The sequence below is a fragment of the Passer domesticus genome, chromosome 10 (assembly GCF_036417665.1).
Source record: "Passer domesticus isolate bPasDom1 chromosome 10, bPasDom1.hap1, whole genome shotgun sequence".
NCBI classification, from domain to species: Eukaryota; Metazoa; Chordata; class Aves; order Passeriformes; family Passeridae; genus Passer; species Passer domesticus.
In genome coordinates this window covers 24,531,596-24,553,465 of record NC_087483.1, presented here as the reverse complement: position 1 = coordinate 24,553,465, position 21,870 = coordinate 24,531,596, and the positions used below count along the sequence as shown (strand labels likewise).

At 42.5% G+C, this 21,870-nt stretch overlaps 1 protein-coding gene and 1 long non-coding RNA gene across 9 annotated transcripts in view; both read left to right on the top strand.

Annotated features, from left to right (window-relative positions):
* Nucleotides 1–21,870, top strand: part of CERS6 (ceramide synthase 6) — a 105,718-nt gene that overhangs the window by 15,403 nt on the left and 68,445 nt on the right. The gene's annotated exons all lie outside the window — the stretch shown is intronic.
* LOC135308926 (uncharacterized) lies at nucleotides 22–20,116 on the top strand. Of its 3 annotated transcripts, XR_010369296.1 has the most exons (5): nucleotides 22–296; nucleotides 403–553; nucleotides 2,420–2,544; nucleotides 8,909–9,062; nucleotides 20,093–20,116. It is a non-coding gene; the product is annotated as an uncharacterized LOC135308926 (long non-coding RNA). The 3 variants fall into 3 exon arrangements; XR_010369297.1 differs by lacking the exon at nucleotides 20,093–20,116 and having other exon boundaries at nucleotides 22–249; nucleotides 8,909–9,064; XR_010369295.1 differs by lacking the exon at nucleotides 20,093–20,116 and having other exon boundaries at nucleotides 8,909–9,064.

The following is a 21,870-nucleotide window of genomic DNA, read 5'->3' as shown; positions in this document are numbered from 1 at the left end:
ATGGAGAGGTTGAGGAGCAGAGGTAGGGATGGGGCAGAGAAGTAGAATTGGAAGGAACACAGAGGTGTCTTCTGTAGTGTGGGAGAGGGGAGTGGGACTACAGATACACTGTGTGTGGGAAAACATGACTGTGATGTAAGGCTGTACACCTGGGGGGAATGTGGTGTAACCAGGCATGCCTGTTTGTTTGTGTCACCAGAAACAATGTGTTTACAACTGTTCCCTTCAGATATGCTTCTAAATTCCAAGGTATATGAGAACACTTCTATCCTAAGCAAGGAAGAGGCTTGATGGATGTATGTCTTGTCTTCCTCAAGTTGTTTATGAAACAGACCTGAAAATTCTTCAGAAGAATTCAAATTTTACCTTTTCTTTTTCTTTTTCCGTTTTTTTTTTTGGCAGTAAGAAAGGCATAGTGTTTGTATCATTGCACTCTGGTCCCACGTGGAAAGGTGTAGCATGCCCAGGCACCCCACCCACCTTCTTGCAAAATCATTGATGAAGACAGATGACAACTAAGAGATGCCAGCTGGGTCAAAATGATTATGGACAGGTATATATTTAGCTCTTCTGATGACATCTAGAAGTCTGTTATTTGGGAGGAACAGCACCCTTTCTTCTCTTTCCAAAATAAGTCAATTAATAACCTTCCAGGTTTGGCTGGAAAATGTAGGTACTGTTATTTCTGGAAGATCTTCGTGACTGGATCCTTGTCATTCAGCAGAACCCTGGATGGTCAATTAGACCAAGAAGTGGTCTGAAAGGTAGCTGAAAGGAAATAAAGGAGATTTATGTTAAGTGTCATTGGTGAAAGTGATTTGCATCTGTAAAGGTTAAAAATAGTATTAAAATGAGACAATTTCTGATTGGTGAGCTGGGAGTTCCAAGAACAGAGGAGTTACAGCTGAGGTGATAAACCTCAATATAGCCAAGAAGAATGGGAGACCTTGAGCATGGAGCAAGGAGGTGAAATTTGAGTCTGGTGGGCCTTTTGCGAGAAAGAGAAATACTGCTATTGTTAGTTGTCTAAAGTGGACTTTTCTTTGTCCATTGCAACTGCCTAACAAACTCTGCTGTTGGCAAACCAGGACTGACAAAAGGATACTTGATTTTAAGATAAAGAACATTTCCAATCAGCTAGGCAAGGCATCCTTCATGTTCTTAAGCTATCACAGTGCAAAAGTACTGCTTAAATCATCTGGGGAGCCTAATAGCGTGCTACTCCTATGACTTGAATAGCACGCAAAGTTTCTTTTGTGACATTAAGAATAATGCCAAAGAATTGTTCTTGTTTTATGATGTGCTGTAAGGGGGGGGGTGTATGCCTGTGTGTGTGAGAAAATGGTAATGTTCTCTAGTAACCCAGAACAGTTATGATTGCCTGGATCATCTAGAAGCACAAGATGTTTTTAGCAATTAATTTATAGACTGAGCAGATGTTCATTATGGCAAAAACCCAATAAAGGACTAGAGCTGTTCTCTGAAAGACTCACAGATATTTTCCCATTAACTGAGGTTTAGGGAAAAAATCTGCAAACTTCATTTCCTTATTGTGAAACACCTATTTCATAAAGGAGATCTTCTGTTAAGTTTGTCATTAGACTATCAGTCATAAGATACATTAATGATCTAACACAAGGAATTTAAACAATTGAAAAAATTTACTTTCTTTACTTAAAATTTTAAGTGTTCTTAAGAGCTATTGTTAATATGTATAAAGCATTCATTTTAGTAGCTTTTTTAATAAATGAAGGAGAAAGTAATTTCCATCTTAATTTTTGTAATTTCAGACAGTATTTTAGAAGTAAAAATAAACTTGGCATCATGTAAGAAGCAAGCTTAGCTGACAGTGTTGATCTGCTAGACATCGTTAAAGAACAGCACCACCAGTTTCTGATCAATTTGGGGAAAAAGAAACCATACTAATGCAAATGAAGTTTCACAAGTTATTGTACAATTTATCTGTTGAATAGGATAGTGAAAAAACACCTTGTTGAATCTCAGTTTCTCTTTGTGGGGCAGTATTTAAAATGAAAGATAAATGAAGGAAGTATCATTTAGATAAATACAGACATACTATCTCACGACTGTTCAAAGGATTAACACAAAACGTGCTTTGCATTTTTCTAGAAGCAAAAGATCTGTTTTAGACCATAATGTATGAGCACAGCTCAAGGAGAAACACTGAGCATTAAAGTACAGGCTTCAAAACAGTAAATATGCCAAATGTTGCTACCTGACAATCCAGTGGTTCCAGAATGTTTTTAGTTTGTCAATTCCCTTGCAAATGCTTGTTTTTCCTACCTTACTTTGTCAACTCCTCATATCTGCCTCAAGAATTCTGTCCTTGCATTTCTTTGCTAACCCTCTGATCCAGTATATATTCAGCAGAGGTTTCCTAATGTCTTTTTGGGTTCAGGTCCAAGATGCTTCCCCCCTCTAAATGAGCCACTATCGAAAAACCTGATGAAACAAACATGAACCAATCAGCCCAAAAGAGAACCCAGATGTTTTCCTCAGGATTTCCAGGGTTGTTTATCTAAGGTACTGAGGCAATAATTGTTTATGGCTTGCTGAGTTAAGGGTGAAAAATTATTCAAGACAATGAAAGTTCAGCTGTGGATAAGATGCTACTCAGAAACAAAAGCTAAATGGGGCTGGTTTAGATGAGTTATGTGTAGCATAGCCTTAGCTTCAAAGGAATTTAGCCAAAGGCAGAAATGGTAAAAGTAAAAAAAAAATATCAAAGGCTCCCTGTGCACATTCTTGAATTTAGGATGCAGTCTGTGTAGTCTGCTACTCAGCTGCATACTGTGCTCCAAATGGCTTTTCTGGGTGGTCTGTGATAGTCCTGGGTTTGCTTCTGAGAGAGAATGGCTTTAGCAGCACAATATACACTTTGCATAGCACCTGTGTGGAAAGTGAAATGATGATGATTTCCGTTGATTTGAACTAAAAGGGCTCAAGACTGGTTGTGAATTTTGCCAGCCGGATCTGCACGTGTCACATTCCACAATGGTCTTTCTTTTCCACCAAAGCAAATGAATGAGGCACTCCTGCCTAACAGCAGCACCCTCCCCTCTGCCCCCAGCACTTGCTTGCCCACCTCTGCCGTCCCTTGGCTGCTTCCCAGTCCTCCTCACATGGAAGGCAGCAACAGCAGCAGCATGCAAGGCTGCTGGCACCACATGCTTAGAGGAGGTGCTTGCCAGTAAGAGTTGGGACTGGTTCTCCCCAGCCTTCAACTGTCAGTCAACAGTCCTGTGGCCCTGTGGCATTCACCCATGTGGAGGTTGTGGTATGAGGCTTGCCAAACCAGTTGGGTTGGCCATCACTGCAGAAAGTCAGGAAGTTGATTTCTTCACCTTCTTGCACAAACTTGTCCGGTGGCATATTGCATTCACTGGAAAAAGGGTTCAAGAGTGATTTGTTTTAGTATTTGCCTGATACAAAATGGCAAATTTTTTATGGTAATGAAATGGAGTTCCTTCTGTCTCTGCAACAGAAGGAGAGAAATGAGTAAAAATGAGTAAGCTGCAATTGGACTGACTTAGTCCCTACATTTTGTGAAGATTTAAAAACCCACTTAATGCCTTTGTGACAGTAAATATATGAATTCCAGTGTGTGAGTCCTTTTTTCCAGACAAGAATTGTTTAAACATACAGAGGGTGATGAGTAGATAAAAACCTAGTATTATAGTTTTCTCTTTGAAGTCTAGTGTCAAAATGGATATATTTATGAGATTTCTAAAACTGTTCACCAGGAAGCTGTACAAAATACACTAGCAAGATGTCATTAAAAACAGCAGATGCTATTATGGTTTTGCTGCAAGTACAGCAAAACTGAAAGCACAGTAATTCCTCTATTTTTGCCTCTTTCTAGCCTATATTTGTCTGTCTCTTGCCCCTTTCCTTCTACATCTATTTTCTGACATGCATCATTTATTTGATTGCTAATGGATCCTAGCAGCATTGAGTATGGGTGCTCTAGGATTAGGATTTGTGAATAGGAAAGATGATAATGATTTAATTTTTCCCCCTTCCATCTGTAGTTGCACAGATGACCCCCCTGATATGTACCAGGCAGAAGCAATTCTAGACCTGCATGACAGGTCTGTTAATTGATTCCTTCAATAACTGCTGAAATCTAAAGGGGGAGGAGGGCTGGGGAGGAATGGCAGTGAGGTTGGCTAGCAAAAGATTTGACCTAGTTTTTTCAATCTGCATGGCTGTGCAGACAGCCTCAATTATAAATCTGCTGCTTTAGAAGAGCTTTTTTTTTTCCTTATGTGAACAGCTGCATTGATTTTGAGTGTCTGAATTTGGTGTGTTAAAACATAAAATTTTGTCATCATTGCATATAGTGTCATGAAATATGCACGTGTGGTGAGGAAGTAAGGGAAGTCACCTACTTCTGATGGATTGCTGTGGGGTTTGCTGCTTTCTGCCCTGCTGCTCGATCTTCTCCTGCGTGGCATTCCATACTTGACTTTTTGTCCTGCCTGCAGTGTTAATATGTGTGTGAAATACACTCACTCTTTACTTTGCATGGGAGCTATGTGGTACTGCTTTGCACAGAAAGCTGAAGGAGGCTGAAAGACTTTTGTTTTAAATTTTTTGATAGCATCTCTAAACTAATAATTTGATCTTCTTATATCTATTTATACCACTTGCCCTGGCCTTTGCTTGGTTTGCTTGTTTGTTTATTTTTCTTTCCTTATTTAGCAGTGAAGCACCAGGGATTAGTACTAAATTCTGCAGCAGCATGGGGATTCATGACAGGCTTTGACCAGAGCTTTGATCCTCCAGATGCTCTGAATAAACACGACGACAGACATTTGAAGGGGGATATTAATTTGCTGAATAGATTTATGCCTAATGTTTTTCTTCCTTTTGATTACAGATTCCTTCTAGAGTGCTTGGTTTACTGAATGCATGGCTCTGGGATTGGCCAGCCCAGCAAGGGATTTTTTACCTGTTCTGCATTTCTTAATAACTGGTTTTGTTCTTGAGCTGCTTGCATCTGCTACAGGAAAACCATAACCAACTGAAAACCAGGAAACTGACTTCTGTTCCTGAAGCTGCTGTGAGATACAGTTGAAATGGTATCAGGAGACTGCATAAACCTATCCTTGCTGGTTACCTGGCTTCCTAGCTCTCTCCCTGGAGGCTCTCTTTCATTGTGCTGTAGGCAGTGGCCTTGGAATGTGGCTTTATGCTGATTTGCAGTTTCTCACTGCTTGCTTGTGATCTCTGCTCTCTTATGGCACTGGCTGTGGCTCCAGTGTTGGTTTGTGCCAGCTGGAGAGGCTCTTGAAAGGGCAAGAGTTTGCAGCTCTCAGCTGGCAAGGTGACCAGTGATGGGGAAAGGGCAAAGCAAACGTGGTGCTTGGACCAGGGGAGCTTCATGGGAACTCCTCCCTTAGCCAGCCTGTATGTGTCAGTCAACAACATTGCCCTGCATTAGGCTTGGAACTGGATACACGCTGCTGTGCCCTTGGTGTAACACCATTCATTAGACTTCCTTCTTCCTCCCCGCTTTAGTTTGCCAGTGCTTCTCTCTGAAGCTGGAAGGCTATCCCTGTAGGTAGAAGCTGGTCTTGCAATGGAATAATTTTGTCACTGTTTCCTGTTCTAAAGGAAAATTTGGAATTGTGCCATAGTCCAGGATATTCTGAAGACTTCTGCTTTTCTTTGTGTGCCTTGCTGTAGCTGGTGGAGACAGCAGTCATGCTTTTTGGGAGCCAGGTTGTGTCAGTAAAATTTCTGTAGGGGATGATGACTAACATGCATGTCAAGAAGGTGACTGCCAGCCCCAGGAGCTGAAAGGAGGTGCCTGCTCACAGGAGCTGCTCTGAGTATCCTTCTTGGGCATCATACCTGCTGGCCTGACATTCCCAGTCCTGCTCTGAGCAATGGTCTTGGGCTGAGGTACTTGGTCGTGTATCTTGGATGTAGACATCACGTCTAATTTGTTCTCAAGGGAAGACAGAGACTGATCTGTGATTCTCTGTAAAGTCACTAATTACCATGTCCTCAGTGCCTGCAAAGCCTCACTGCAGTTCAGGCACTGTGCAGATACTAAACTGATGTGCTTGCTGAGTGCTTGGGAAGTGTGAGGGTCTTGGCAGCACGCTGGCCAAGTGCACATGGTGGGTGTAACATCTGCGTTTGCCTGGGCAAATAGACTGTTATGGGCACGGCTTCAAAAGGGGTCCTGCAGTAACTCCTGCCTCGGTATTTCTCCTCCCTACTCCATCTTCTCCTTTCTTTGTCCTCTTGCCAAGTGTACAGCACTCCACATGGAGTTCAAGTGCAGCAATATTCCACATGGCTAATCTCTAACCCATCTGGGTGAGAGACTGGCTGTCACTTCCATTTGAATTGTCAGATGAACAAACTAGATAACATTCTGGATAGACTTTGTGCTTTTTTGGCTGAGCTGCCTCATAATTGTCCATGTGCACCAGAATGCTCAGTTTACTGCAATACCCAGAGCAGTGGGAAGAGCTCTGAAGACCTGTGGAAGAGCTGATCCCCAACAAGGCAGTGTGTTTGTGTCTTGTGTTCTGCTGGCAGGGTTTTGGTGGTTGGGCAAGCTTTGTCTGTGCTTTCAGAAGTGTGTACACACTGCTGCTTTGCTCAAACTGCACCCAGACATTGCCATCAGAGCTTGTTGGAAGGGAATTTTTTTCTTTTTTAGTTATAGTCTTAAACAAGAATTATTCGGTGACTAAAAATTATGTTTCTTGCCATTAAAAAATGTAACTGACAATCTACAATTGTCTAAAAATCTGCTATAATTATATAACTCATATGGGTTCCTGGTTTTGGTTTGCATCCCAAGCAGCATGCATTGTGGCGTGTTTAAAAACAAATAAATAAACAAGACAGTTCTAATGACCCAAAGGCGATGAAAACGGTTATGGCATCCTAGACAGGAATACAAAGAGTAACAAATACATGCCACTTGAAGGTTTTGAATAACTGTTTATTTTTCATGTAGTTTGTGACCAGCCAGGGCAGATAGGTGCTCTGTCTAGTTTTCAGCATGAGGCACCCTTCTTCTCCTTTTTTTCAAATTCTTAACCTTTTCTGTTACTATCTTAGCATCACTTATTTGAGGCGCCTAATAGCAACCGCTGGGGAACAGCATTACAGTGTCAGGTCAGGCTTCCTCAAGTACCCACCTGCACAATTTTATTTTTTTTCCCCTTCAACTTCTGCTGGTAGAGGTGGGAATTTATATTGCAATACTGGTAGGGAATTGTGTTTTAGTCAGGTGTCCTTTGAAATTGTAGTGTGCAAAATTGCTGACAAAAATCTTGTAATGAGCTAAAAGAAAATATGATTGCAACAGTTTCTTGTGTTTTGACGTAGAAAATAAATTTGCTTATAGATCCAAAGTGTAAATCATTCAGAAATACCCAAGATATGAGATTACTTCTTTTCTTTCATTTGACACATGCTGCAGCATGTTCAAATTCTGTCAGAACCGGTGGGCCAGCATTGTTGTTGCATGGTGAGCTCCTCTAGATGGCTGGAGCTGTGCATGCAGCTCACCAATGTGTCCTGCAGCGTGGCTCCCTTCCCTGGCTGAGGTTTCTGGCTGCAGCAGCCCAGGGAGTTGTATCCAAAGTTTCATTTGGGTGATCCACTAACAAATCCCTTTATTTGTTAATAGGATTTGTTCTTGCACTGTTTGGTCCGATCACTAATTGTTTATCAGGCATTAGGACTACAGTGAGATGCCTGTCAGCTGTGTTTGGAGCTTTTTGTGTGCAAGACTCATTGTTTGTCTGTGATGGCAGGTTTTGCTTTGGGACAGCCTTAGTGCGGAAGGCAGAAAGCATAAGGCTCTGCATTTCAAACAGTGCAGTGTAGTATTTCCTGCACTCTGGTGGGCACTAGTTTCCCCAACTCCCCAGGACAGGGTCAGAGGGTCAGTAAACTCATTTGGAGGGCTGGGTGTTCTGCACTTTTGCATACAGAGCTGCAGCTGCCTTCCAGATTGCTTCCCTGCCTTTCTGAAACAGTGTCCTGTTGAGCTGGCAATTAAACAAGAAAGCTTTAAGAATATTCAGTAATAGAATAGAAAGGTGAAAATGTACAGGAAGACTTGGAAGCTAGTGAGGCCTTGTTTTTTATCTTTGTTGAATGTTTTGATCAGTCCAGATGGTATTTAATGATCATACAATGCAGGTAGAAACTACTTCTTAAAAGGGGTCCATCTGAGCTGGATTTTAAGATTTTAGGTGTGAGCACTTGTATAGGTATTTTAATAAATCTTTTGCTGAAGCACTTATTTTGGAAAAAATTTATAAATTTTTGAATTATAGGTATCCTAATATGTTTTAAAATCCTTTTTCTCAGAAGAGAATACATTGTAAGAAATACAAAATCAAATTTCCAAAGCATAATCTCAATATGTCCTTAAATTGAGCATCTAGAGAGAGTTCACCTTCAAGTTTGCCAGTGTCTCAGTTTAGTGATGCTGTGTTGATAGAGTGATTCGGATCAGATCACTGATCCTGCTGATAACTCCATGCTCTTCTGGGTGTTGTGCAGTGACAGTCATCAGTTTCTTGAAGGCCAATTAGTCTTCTGTGCAGTAAAAGTGGCAGAAAGGGACAAGTGTGGGAGAGGGAGCCCAAGCACTTCAGGTGGCTGCCCTTTCTTAGGGTGTGGTACCTATGCTGAAGTTTGATTGTATATACACAATATATTACATATGTACGCACACACAAATATATAAAAATATATGCTATTACATATGGTTTATATATGTACGCTTGTTTCAATATATATATTGTATATATATGAACACAATATGTATTTGTGTTCGTATATATACAGAAAATACAGTGAATTAATACTATTGTGTTCTTTTTTTTTTTGTGGTTAATAGCTGCCAGCCAGAATGAAAATTGGTTCCTCTTGAAGCTCCTGCAAAAGATTTGATGATTTTGTGACCTAGCTCTTGGAATCAAAGCTTAACCTCCAAGTCAAACCAACCATCCCTATTTCCAGTACATACAGAAGTACAACCATCCTGCAGGGAGGTATCCATTGATATAAAAATGGGCAGGAGATCTTTCTCCTTTTCAGTGCCTTTATTAAAGGATCAGCTCTGGGTGGGGGCCCGAGGGGTCGCGCACACCGCCACTGCTCCCGGTAGCGACGCAGAGGAGGAGGTGACGCAGTTTTGCTGCACAGCAGAACTGGGGCTTCCGTCCTCACGAGCGTGCCCAGGAAGACAACTGTCTGGCTCGAAGTCTAGGGTCCTCACTTCATCTCTGTTCTGTTGAAATTACAGTGAGTTCTAAAACCTCACTAATTGAATAAGAGTACCTTTTGCAAGCAGAACCATTCACTTAGTTTCTTAAATTTTAGTTTAGTTTGTTGGTTTCAGGGTCTTTAGTTAGATTCTCTTGACTTCCTCTTGATTTGCATATTTCCCAGGGAGGTTTCCTCGGCGCCATTTTAGAGAGCAGTGGAGGCAGCATTTGACGGAGGTAACAAGGGTGGGTGTGAACTGCAGGGACTAACAGGTTCAACCTTGTAACAACAACTTTGCTTATTACAACTTCAAATCAACAGTAACATTAGAAGTTTTACATTTTAACAACAACATAATTAACACGCTTAACTTATTGAAACTTCACATTTAACAGTAACACTTTCAATGGCCTTAACTTATAGGATTGTCCATTACAACTCCCCCCTCTATTCCTTTGATCGGGCTGATGCCCGCATCAATTTACTGTTTCTTGCTCTTGGAAATAAAATTTCCTGAGTTTTTGATATTTATTATATATCTCTTTTGCCGTCTCGTGGTTTGGCCTCTGGCTTTCCATCAACATTATTTTTGCCTGTTTTTGAGTATTTACTTCAAGACGTCGAATACTTGCCTGTACTGTGGAAGTTAGTATTTTGACTAGACAAGGGAACAGACAAGGTAAAAACACCAAACCGGTTATTGAACAGATGGTTATAAACGCAGCCTTTTTCCACCATGTTCCTTTAAAGGACCAGAACTCATCCCACCAGTTACTATTTATTAGAGGTGTCCATTCCTGATTTCCAACATAGGCCAGTTTGCGGATTTCCTTAGAGATATTTTTTATTACTGTACTTTTATCATCAATCTCCAAGCAGCACTCAGATGAGTTGAATTTTCCACATATTCCTCCTTCATCTGCCAATAAGTAGTCTACTGCCAACCTAATTTGATAAATTACTGTTCTCGTTTGGGACAATTGGTCACTTATATGTTCGAATGCTAGCGCTGTTCGATTTGAAACTTTTTCCAGTACTGCTTGGAGCCTGATTATCCTATTTAACATATAGATAGGGGTACGGTAGCCCCAGGATCCATCCTGAGCCCATGTGGCTGGCCCATATGTTTGAATAATTTCTTCTGGAGTCCATACTTTACTTCTCCATACTTGTGTACCTCCCATGTCAATTACATCTCTTTTCTTTCTATTATCTTTCCGTAAGTCATCATATACCGGGACTCCTAAGTGTGCTCCTGATTTCTTAGGCAATAGGAAAAAGGCTGGTTTAATGACCCCTATGGTGCAACTCCCCATCCAATCTCCAGGTAACCTGGTGTAAGCGGTGTTTCCACAGATCCAGAACAAATATTCTGGGGCTTGCCAGAACTCATCCTCAGTTTCACCTGGCAATTCCCAGAATTTTGATAGTTCCCTAATCCCCCAGAAGGGATTTATTCTTTTTCCTGTACATTTATGGAGCTTATATCCTTCATGATATATACATCCTGTCTCAGTTTTTCCAACAGCCCAATATGTATTGGGTTCCTTTGGGACCCATTTGGAATCTTGTTCCCTTATCATTATATACCTTTTACATGCCATTTTTCCTACAGGGGTGTTGTATCTTTTTCCTATTCTCAGTATACATTCTTCACCTACTACTCTTGATTTTAAATTCCATTTTTCTTTTCCACGGGATGTCAAAGATTCATAATCTAATTTTGTTTGTTTCCATCTTAGAATTTCTAGTGGGCTTAGGCTAATTCCCTCCCATGGCCAAATTTCTGTCATTTGAGTACTTCCGCAAACCCAGCATTCAGTTAAGTTTAACTCTTTGCTTATTTTCTCCACTAGATCTATAAATAAATTTCTCTCTAAGGGAGCATCCGGGATTTCTCTCTCCCTTATCAGCTGTTTTTCCTTTACCAAGTCTTTCAATCCTTCATGTTCAAAACAAAACCAGGATTCTCCTACTGGGCACTCCCCAAGCAGGCGTTGCCTATAAGTGGCTGTATTCCTGGTAGTCCAATATACTTTCCCATCTTCTCGACAGGTAATTAACTGAGAGTGATTAAAACAGCTCGGGTTTATGTTGGTATGGACTCTAAAGAAGGACCTCAGGTCTTCCCCATCATAGATAGGATGATAACATTTGGTGCAAGGGTCATCGTCTCTGCTAAGAGCAGCACTCATCACTAGCACCAGTACCAGTTTCCCCAAGAGTCCGGTAGGGGCCATTTCTCCCCTGTTTGCTCCCTCCGGTCTTGCCTCTTGGATCTAAGGTCTTCTTAGAGGTCTGATAAGAGTCCTTTTACACTAGCTGTTTCACTCTCTAATTACTAATTTTCACTGCCCCTTTTTAGGAAAGCTCAGTAGGAGAATTTAATTTTCATTAATTTTCCATAGGGAATAATTTTAACTTCTTAACTCTTAGAACACTAACAACATTACAACAAATTTCTGAACTTTTATAGACATAACTCTCTGATTTCACTTTCAGTCTTTGTCAGTCCTCGGGTTTCTCTTAAGAGTTATCTTTAGATCTGTCGGGTTCTGGATTACAGTCCATTCCCGCGAACTGGTAGATGAGTTTCCTTCTACTGGTCCGGTAGATGGATCAAGGGAGTTGGATCCTGCGTTGGGAGGTGTTACCGGCCCTTTAACTCTAGTAATATGTGTCCAACCCTTTTCTTGAGTCAATACCGCCGTGTGAGTGGTCAGCAACACCTGAAAGGGACCTTCAAACTTCCTTCTACTGGTCCGGTAGATGGATCAAGGGAGTTGGATCCTGCGTTGGGAGGTGTTACCGGCCCTTTAACTCTAGTAATATGTGTCCAACCCTTTTCTTGAGTCAATACCGCCGTGTGAGTGGTCAGCAACACCTGAAAGGGACCTTCAAACTTAGGCATTAGAGGCGTATTGTTCCATGATTTAATTAGTACCCAATCCCCAGGATGAATATCATGAACATTTGTATCATGAGGAGAGGTTTGAGGTATATATCCCTTTTTTCTGAGGTCCTCCAACGTTTTCCCAATTACTCCTAAATACTTCCGTGTAGCTTCTTCTCCATCTAGATAATTTCCAGTACTGTAGGGGGACAATAAGAAGGGAAGCCCAAACATCATCTCATAGGGGGAAACCCCTATGTCTGCTCGAGGTCTTGTTCTAATACGTAATAAGGCTAAGGGCAAGCACTTTAGCCAATTTAATTTGGTCTCAGATATTAACTTTGTCAACACATTTTTAAGTGTTTTATTCATCCTTTCAACTCTGCCCGAGCTCTGGGGATGCCATGGAGTGTGTAGTCTCCATTTCATCCCCAAAGCTTCAATTATTCGTTGTAAGGCCTGAGCAGCAAAGTGAGGCCCTCTATCAGAATCAATCGTGTTTACTAAACCATACCGGGGAATGATTTCTTCCAGGATTATCTTTGCGACCACCTCTGCAGTTTCCTTTTTGGTGGGGAAAGCTTCCACCCAATGGGTGAGGTGATCTACTATTACCAATAGATGCTTATATCCCTGTGCTAGGGGCATTTCAGTGAAATCTATCTGTATATTTTGGAATGGTCTTAGAGCCAATTCTCTTCCACCAGGTTCTATTCTTCTCATTACTTTTTGATTAACTTTTTGACAGATTACACACCCTTTGGTTATTGTCCTAGCTAATTCATACACTCCAATGCATATGTTTTCTCTTAAGAAGTGGTCGCATAGTCCCTGGGTTCCCCAATGTGTTAATTCGTGGATTTCTGTTAATATCTTCCGTGCTAATGCCTGGTTTAGAAACCTCCTCCCATCTTGAGTTAACCATTCACCACGTTCCCCTTGGTGTAATTTCAATTCCTCTATCGCTTTTCGTTCCTTCTCACTAAAGATTGGCCTTACTTCGTCTTCTTGTTGTCTGGCTTTCCTTTCTAGCTTGAAGATCTTAATTGGTTCTCCTATTTCTAAGGCTGCCTCCTTAGCCTTTTGGTCAGCAAGTTTGTTTCCTTTTATCTCAAAATTATCTCCTTTCTGGTGTCCTTTGATGTGCACTATTGCTATTTCTGTTGGCTTTTGTAAAGATTTTAATACTAACTTTATTAGTTCTGTATGTACTAGATTTTTCCCTTTAGAATTTAAATATCCACGCTCTTCCCAGATTTTGCCAAAGGTGTGTACGATGCCAAATGCATATTGCGAGTCAGTATATATAGTGCCGCTATCTTTTTCTAACAGATCTAGTCCCCTTTTTAATGCAAATACTTCGCAGCACTGTGCTGACCAATTCGAAGACAGCTTCCCCTTTTCTACAACTTCCATATTTTTACCATCTATTATCGCATACCCAGAAGCTCTTTTCCCAGAGACTACTCTAGAGGATCCATCTGTGAACAAGACTCTCCCATAAGGTAAGGGTACATCCCCAAGATCTTCTCTCACCTTTGTTTGCATGTGTATTAACTCTAGGCAATCATGCTCTAGGTTGTTCACGGGTTCTCCCAAAAGAAATTGGGCAGGATTAAGGCACTTAGAGGTAGCAAGGTCCAGATTCTTAGTATCTATCAGGATGATCTCATATTTTAAAATCCTAGAATCCGTGAGCCACTGTTGGGCCCTTTGGCTAAGAACAGTTCTGAGATCATGCGGTGTATGCACTTTGATTTTTCCTTGTAATGTTAATTTCTGGGCCTCTTCAATCAAGACTGCTGCAGCTGCAATCGCTTGCAGGCAAGTTGGCCACCCCCGGGCTACAGGATCTAGTAATTTGGACAGAAATGCTACAGGTTTTCGTGATCCTCCCCATTCTTGGGTAAGTACCCCATAGGCGATTCCTTCTTCTGCACTTACAAATAGATCAAATTCCTTACTAAGATCGGGCAAACTTAGCACAGGGGCTGAAGATAATTTATTCTTTAGGTCTTGTAATTGCCGGTCATCATCTATTGTCCATTTGATTGGTTCTTGATCTACCAATTTATTATACAAGAATTTTACTCTCTGTGTGTAATTATCTATCCACAATTTACAGTACCCAAATAATCCCAGGAGTTTTCTTACATCTCTCTTAGTTTTTGGAGCTGGGATGGAAAGAATTCCTGTAATTCTTTCAGAACTTAATTTCTTATACCCCCTTCCAATCACATGTCCTAAATAGGTGACTTCCGATTCTACAAATTGCAACTTATCTCGCGATACCTTCAGCCCCTTTTCCCCTAGAAAATTTAATAGTTGTATACTGGCAGTTCTGACTTCGCTTTTCTGTTCCCCAGAGATTAATAGATCATCTACATATTGCAACAATTTTATTTCTCCGTTAGGATGGAATTGATTTAATAGCTCTTCTAGTGCCTGCCCAAACAGGTTAGGGGACTCAGTAAATCCCTGTGGTAAGCGCGTCCACCTTAACTGCATTTTCCGGTTTCTATCTGGATGTTCCCACTCAAATGCAAACCAATCCCGGCAATCCTCTGCCAAGGGACAAGACCAAAAAGCATCCTTCAGGTCTATGATAGTAAACCAAGCATGTTCTCTCGGGATTTGACTTAGCAACGTGTAAGGATTAGGCACTACGGGATATCTTGCAATAGTCTTCTTATTTACCTCTCTCAGATCTTGGACTAACCTGTATTTTCCTTCGGTCTTTTTAATGGCTAGTATGGGGGTATTATGGGGGGACATGCAGGGTTCGAGGATGCCTTCCTTTAATAGATGTTCAACCACTGGTGCCAGTCCCTTCCTTCCATCTGATGATATGGGGTATTGCTTTACCCGTATGGGAGGAATGTCTTTTTGCATTTCTACCTTTATCGGTGGAATGTTTAAATATCCATATTTTCCCTCTTCAGCCCACACCTCGGGGTGAATCTCCTCTAAGTCCTTTTGAGTTAACCTCATGAGTCTAACGACCATCTTCCCGTTATCTGGTACAATCCCTACTCCCAACAGGACTTGTAAATCTCTTCCCAACAAATTGGTTTCTAGTTTTGGCAAATAGATAATATCTACTGTACATTGTCTCGAATTTCCTTTTATTTCTACATTTTCAACAACTGGTGCTAAAAACGGTTTCCCTTCTGCTCCTAATATTTCACAGATCTTATTTCCAGGAGTCATCCCCATTGGCAGTCTATTAATACTTGATCTATCAGCTCCTGTATCCACAAGGAATTCAAAGTCTTCATCTTGGGGACCCACATTAAAATTTACCAGGGGCTCTTCTTGGTGTCTTATTGGATCCCCTAATAGATAAAGCCCCTGACACCCCTAGTCATCACCCCTCAAAACCCGTTCTAATGCTTCCTGTTCTTGCATAATTGCTTCATCTAGTCGCAATTTCTTGCAATATCTCCTAAAGTGTCCAACCTCCCCGCAATAATAGCAGGTCCTATCACTGGGTACTCCTTCTATCTTCCTTGATCTTTCTCCATCCTTTCTAAATCCTGGCTTTTCCCAATATCGTCCCACCGATGGAGGTGGCTTGTTTTGGTCTATTCCCGGGGACCGTACCGGTGAATTACTATCCGCCCCGATGCTTTCCCGAGCCACAGCTACCATTATTTTAGCTTTTGCCCTGGCCTTCTCCTCTTCCCTTCTTAAGTAAACCTTCAGAGCCTCTTTTAGCAAGTCATTTATACATTTGTCTTGCCAATCCTCAATTTTTTCCAACTTTCTTCTAATGTCGGGCCAAGATTTGGTAACGAACTGCACTTTTAAAAGTACTTGTCCTTCTGGACTATCGGGATCTATATTAGAGTATAGCTGAAAATTCCTCCTCAGTCTAGTAAGCCAACTCGCTGGAGTCTCATCTTTCTCTTGGGTACCCTCAAAAGCCAATTTAGTGTTACTACTACGAGGGACAGACTCCTTTATACCTTTAATTATCAGAGACCTGTAATCTCTCATATTCCTCCTGCCCTCCTCCCGATTTGGATCCCATCCTGGATCTACCAAAGGCATCTTAAGGTCTCCAGGGGGTCCAACTCTATTCTCCTTTTCCCAAATCCTTATTCCCGCTGCTCGGATCATCCTAACCTCCTCAGGACAAAACAAGATATTGAGTATAGAATTGAGTTCTCCCCAGGTGTAAATATTGGGTCCAAGGAACTGGTCCACTTGGTTTGAAATGCCCACTGGGTCTTCTACTAAATTTCCTAACTCCTTCTTGAACCCTCGGACTTCCGAAGCTGTGAGTGGTGCATTTACAAATCCTACCCCTCCTATCATCCCACCCATTGGGACTTCCCTGAGAGGCATCATTTTTTTAGGTTTCGATGTCTTTGACCTAGTGTTACACCAAGGGCCTTCAATACTATGGTCAGTTTGGGTGGTCACCTGGAAAACGGAGTCTTGTTCGTTACTGGACAAAGGGGACGAACTCAGTTTCCAATTGGCGGGTGGTAAAGGAATAGATATGGGTGAGGGGGAAGGAGGTAAATTCATAGTATTAACGTCAGGAGCTATATTTGGGGATAATAATGGAGGATGTACAGAGGGTGGCATACATGTATCATGACTGGGGGAGGATGAAAGAGTAACCATAGGGGAAGATGAGGGCTCAAGTCTAGGGTTAGGAATGTTGGAAGGAGGTGAAGTTAAAGGAGCAGTTGAAGATGAGGGATAGAGTGTAGGAGGGACTAGATTTGCTGCTGGAAGAGTAGGTACCGGATTGGGATCTGGCCCAGAAGCGTTAGGAGGAAGTGGCAGTGGAATCACTGTTGGAGGAACAGGTAGGGGGTCTTGCATAGGGGCATTAGGAGGAGGTGGCAGTGGAATTACTGTTGGGGGAGCAGGTAGGGGGTCCTGCATAGGGGCATTAGGAGGAGGTGGCAGTGGAATTACTGTTGGGGGAGCAGGTATAGAATTGGGGTTGAGGACTGGGTAAATTGGAGGAGGAGGTGGTAGGTGATCTAGGGGATCCCAGGTCTTAGTGACTCTTTGTTCCCCTTCACTTTCCTCCTTATCTTCTTCTTTTTTCCTTAATTTACAGATCTTCACGCTCCCTTCACTCACAACCCCACCTTGCCAACAGGCGGCATATGTTAGTTGTTCTATATCGGGATTCTCCTGAGTTCGCAAAAACTGGTTCAGTTGGGAACACATCCATGGATCATGAGTTCCATACCATGGCCACCTTCCTTGTAATTTCAGCTTTGGCCAAATCTCTGTACAATAATAAATCATTCTAACTTGGTCAAGGGTTTTAGTGGCTTCTTGAGAATCCCAATGGTCTAATAACTGTCCAAGTGGACTATCTAATGGAATACTCTTTATCTTCTTTTTTCCTTTGAAAGGGATCCCTGTTTTACTAACACACTGACCCATCCTTAAATAACTAAACTAAGATCCCAAATGTGCCCCTACCCAAACGGAAATTTACTGACGGGCAACACAAATCTACAAGTAAATCAAGTATTTTTCGTCTTTTTTCAACTGAATAAATAACTTTAACTTAAGTCTTTTTTCCCCCCCCTTTTTATAACTTATACCCTTTCTCAATCACTCTCCCTCTCACTCTCTCTCTCTCTTTTTACCCGGGTAAACTAACTACATTCACACCACCTAAATGTACCCCCGCGCCTTGCCTCTACCCTAGAGACTCTTGAGCACCCTTTTCGACGCAGCCAGGGTCCCTAGTATTAGAATCCCCTCCCTGGGCACCAGGACCTTCCCTTGTCTAGCCACCCGCCAAGCTGGACCTCAAGTCCTAACCCCGGACTAGACTGTCCTGTTCTAATACTGTATCTGCCTTCCTCACTTTTTGAATGGAGGTAGGAAGGTTCCAGGAGACTCCGTGGGGTTACCCGGGGGTATCCCTTCCCAGAATCTGGGATCAACCCAAGCGGGGCCCGACCCCTTTGCCGTCCACCATCCGGCTTGGCTATCCCTCCCCAGCAGAATAGCCTAGGCGAAAGGGATGTGTGCAAGAATGTGTGGTGCCTGTCCTTGCCTTAATCTAAAGACTCCCCACCCCAGTGCTCTTGGGCCGTGGGTTCACGATTTCCTCCCTGAAATCGCGGCAGCACACCACCTACAGTACGTCCGGCCCGGTCCTGGGAAGCAAGGACCCTCGTGGGCACCTGGTACTGGCAGTGCCTGGGGGCACCCTGTGATGCGTGTGACTCACTCAATCCCTGATGCGTGCCACTCACACCTAGCTATCTCCTGCACACCCAGGAGGGGGCCCACACTATCCCCAGGAGACGCCTCACTCAACAGTACCTCTTGCTTCCCCCCGTTCCCGGCCGGCCCCCTCGCGGGAGTCCGGAACCGCGGTACTAGGGGGTCCTCACTCGCTTCGAGGGTCCGAGCTGCCGGCCCTCGTCTCACTCACACACCAATCGCACGCCTCCTACGCCCGCCGCCGGGATTACTTACTCCTTCGGCGCTCCTTGACGTCGCTGGTCCCAGGCTGATCTCTTGGGTCCGAGTAGCCAGCTGTCCTGGAGGTCCAGGCGGGCGGCCGTCCCGTTCCTGGTGTCCTCTTCAGGCGTGGCTATCCCGGACGAGCCCCCAACTGATATAAAAATGGGCAGGAGATCTTTCTCCTTTTCAGTGCCTTTATTAAAGGATCAGCTCTGGGTGGGGGCCCGAGGGGTCGCGCACACCGCCACTGCTCCCGGTAGCGACGCAGAGGAGGAGGTGACGCAGTTTTGCTGCACAGCAGAACTGGGGCTTCCGTCCTCACGAGCGTGCCCAGGAAGACAACTGTCTGGCTCGAAGTCTAGGGTCCTCACTTCATCTCTGTTCTGTTGAAATTACAGTGAGTTCTAAAACCTCACTAATTGAATAAGAGTACCTTTTGCAAGCAGAACCATTCACTTAGTTTCTTAAATTTTAGTTTAGTTTGTTGGTTTCAGGGTCTTTAGTTAGATTCTCTTGACTTCCTCTTGATTTGCATATTTCCCAGGGAGGTTTCCTCGGCGCCATTTTAGAGAGCAGTGGAGGCAGCATTTGACGGAGGTAACAAGGGTGGGTGTGAACTGCAGGGACTAACAGGTTCAACCTTGTAACAACAACTTTGCTTATTACAACTTCAAATCAACAGTAACATTAGAAGTTTTACATTTTAACAACAACATAATTAACACGCTTAACTTATTGAAACTTCACATTTAACAGTAACACTTTCAATGGCCTTAACTTATAGGATTGTCCATTACACCATGACCTATTCCCTCTACAAAGGGAACAGAATAAAGGTTTAGTGTGAGCACTCAGAGCAGGAAAGTCCCTGAAACATGCCCTACCTCTTGAGGTAGGGAAATACGATTTGCACCAGAGGTAGCAGTTTGCCTGTAAGATTGAGGTACATATTGAAATTCTCTATGTCTTATGCCATGACAGCCCACCAGCAGTACAGAAGCTGAACTCACACAAGGACAAAGAGAAAGCTTGAAAATATTTAAATCCTTTGTTGTGTGTGCTTTTCTTAAGTTTGTGCCACTGCCAGGTAATGCCAATATTCAGGAGCAGAGCATGCCTTCAAGTTATGCAGGCAGGCTGGGTCATTTGCTCAAACACAAACGCACACTTGGAGCAGACAGACAGAGGTTTGGGCTTTACTTTTCTTGCAGCTCCTGCCCTTGCTCAGGGCCTGGCTGCATAACCCGTGGAGCAGGGCAGGAGGTAGGATACTTGTGCCCCTCAAGCCCTGAAATATTTTAGGGACTTAAAATTTGTTTTAATGTTCCATTGAATATGAAGCATTATTTGTCTTCTCTGCTTTCAAAAAATGTTTTCTAACCTGATGTAACTTAATAAGTTTCTGTTCTTGATGAACAGTATAATTTCCCAACATTTCAGATATTTGTTAATATTTTCCAGGAAGTTGCTGCTGAACTCTTCAAGTGCTGTTCTGTGACTTGGTAAGGTCTTTAGTAATAATATCAGATAGACTGTTTGTTGTTAGTGATTGCTAGGAGTTTTTAACAACATCCTTCATTATTTGGCCTTCTGGTAGTAAATAGATCAGAAAGCAAATACATTAGAATTTAAGGGGACATTGATGAGACAAGTTACCACGTGCTGATCAGGCTAAGACCTACCATGGGGGAACCTGGAGGAGTAGCATTGACTTTCTAGCGGGCAGAGCTGTGTTATTTATCAAAATGATTGATGAGGCTTTTGCTTTAAACAGTTGCTATAAGCCACTTAGCAACTTTTGGGTCTTGCCCAAGTGGCAGGTAATTGCTGTTTCTTTTGCACCTTGGAATCTGCCTTGGTAGATGAAGGAGAACTGCAGTACAAGAGCGTGCACCTATCAAGAAGCCAGTGGATGGCGTGCTTTGGTTGTTCCTCTTCTGTAGACATGGGGATCAGTCACAATTTAAAAAATATCTTTTTGCTCACATATTAAAGATGTGACCAAAGTAAAACATTAAGTAATGCTGCAGGGCCTGGAGGATTAGAACAGTGTCATTGTGTTAGGGTAACCTACTGCAATTTAAAAATGAATTTGTCAGTCTTTAATTTCTTTCTGTGCTGTCTTCCTGTCCTTTTCTCTGTCCAGCATCAAATCCCATTTGGACCGTGTGTCTTTTCATATGTAGATGTTTTATGGTTGGTTCTTTGCTGTGGTTGTCCCACACCTGCTGAAATGAAGCGACTTATCAGCTCTGTATTTTAGAAGTGCCAAAGGAGAGTATGAAATCTATAGTTGCAGGAGTGACAAAAGATGCTTTGGGATTGACTGTTCATTTTTACCCAGTGAAAGAAATAAAAAAGCAAAACCAAAACTGACTGACCAGCAATGTGTTCAAAATGAAGTGGGATGGTTATCCTCACAGAGTCTGAATTTACATTGGAGAGCTCTGCCATAGACTGTGGAAAGTTTTCACAAGCTCAATGAGCTACTAGTGCAGCTTGGGGATGAAAGGTCAGCTCTTTGGGGACTGCTGTGTGCAAAGATGCCTTTTTTGGTCTAAAAAGTCCCTAAGCCACAACTTTCTAGAAGTTGGGAGAATATTTTTGTCTTCATTGACCTTTAGCAGTGGGCTACAATTTTGGAGCCTGAATTTTATGACACTGACCCTGACTTGTGTGTCCTGATTCTAGTGCAAAAAGGGTGAGAGTGGTACCTTCAGAATTGTATTATCCATACCTTCTACAGCCTTGGTGAGGCTGGTGGAGGGCAGCTGAGAGAAGGCACCATGTGTTAGAGGTGGGGGGACTAGAGTCTATCACCCCTTCTGTTCCTTCTCCCTTTCTCTGATCTGTGCTTGGAAAGTTACAGAGTGACTAAACTTTATTTTTAGAGATTACAAAGAAAGAAAGCATTAGACAGCTGGCTGCAAAAATATTTATTTGTGACCTTTGTCTGCATTTGTGCAGTGCTTGTTGCTATTCTGGAGCATGTAGTTTCCCCTGATTTCAGTCTTAGAGTTTAAGGAGAAACTGAAATGCTTAAAACTTTATACATATGTATATATTTTTAAAAAATGCTTGCATATTTGGAAAAAATGACTACTTCTGTTCGTAAAGTGCTGGCCTTATTTGCTTCCCATTTTCATAGTAACATATGGACTGGAAAAGCAACTGGAGCACTGCTGGGAGAGGTTCAGCTGGAGTAGTCCCATATTGGTGGCAGAACACCTCCTGCATGA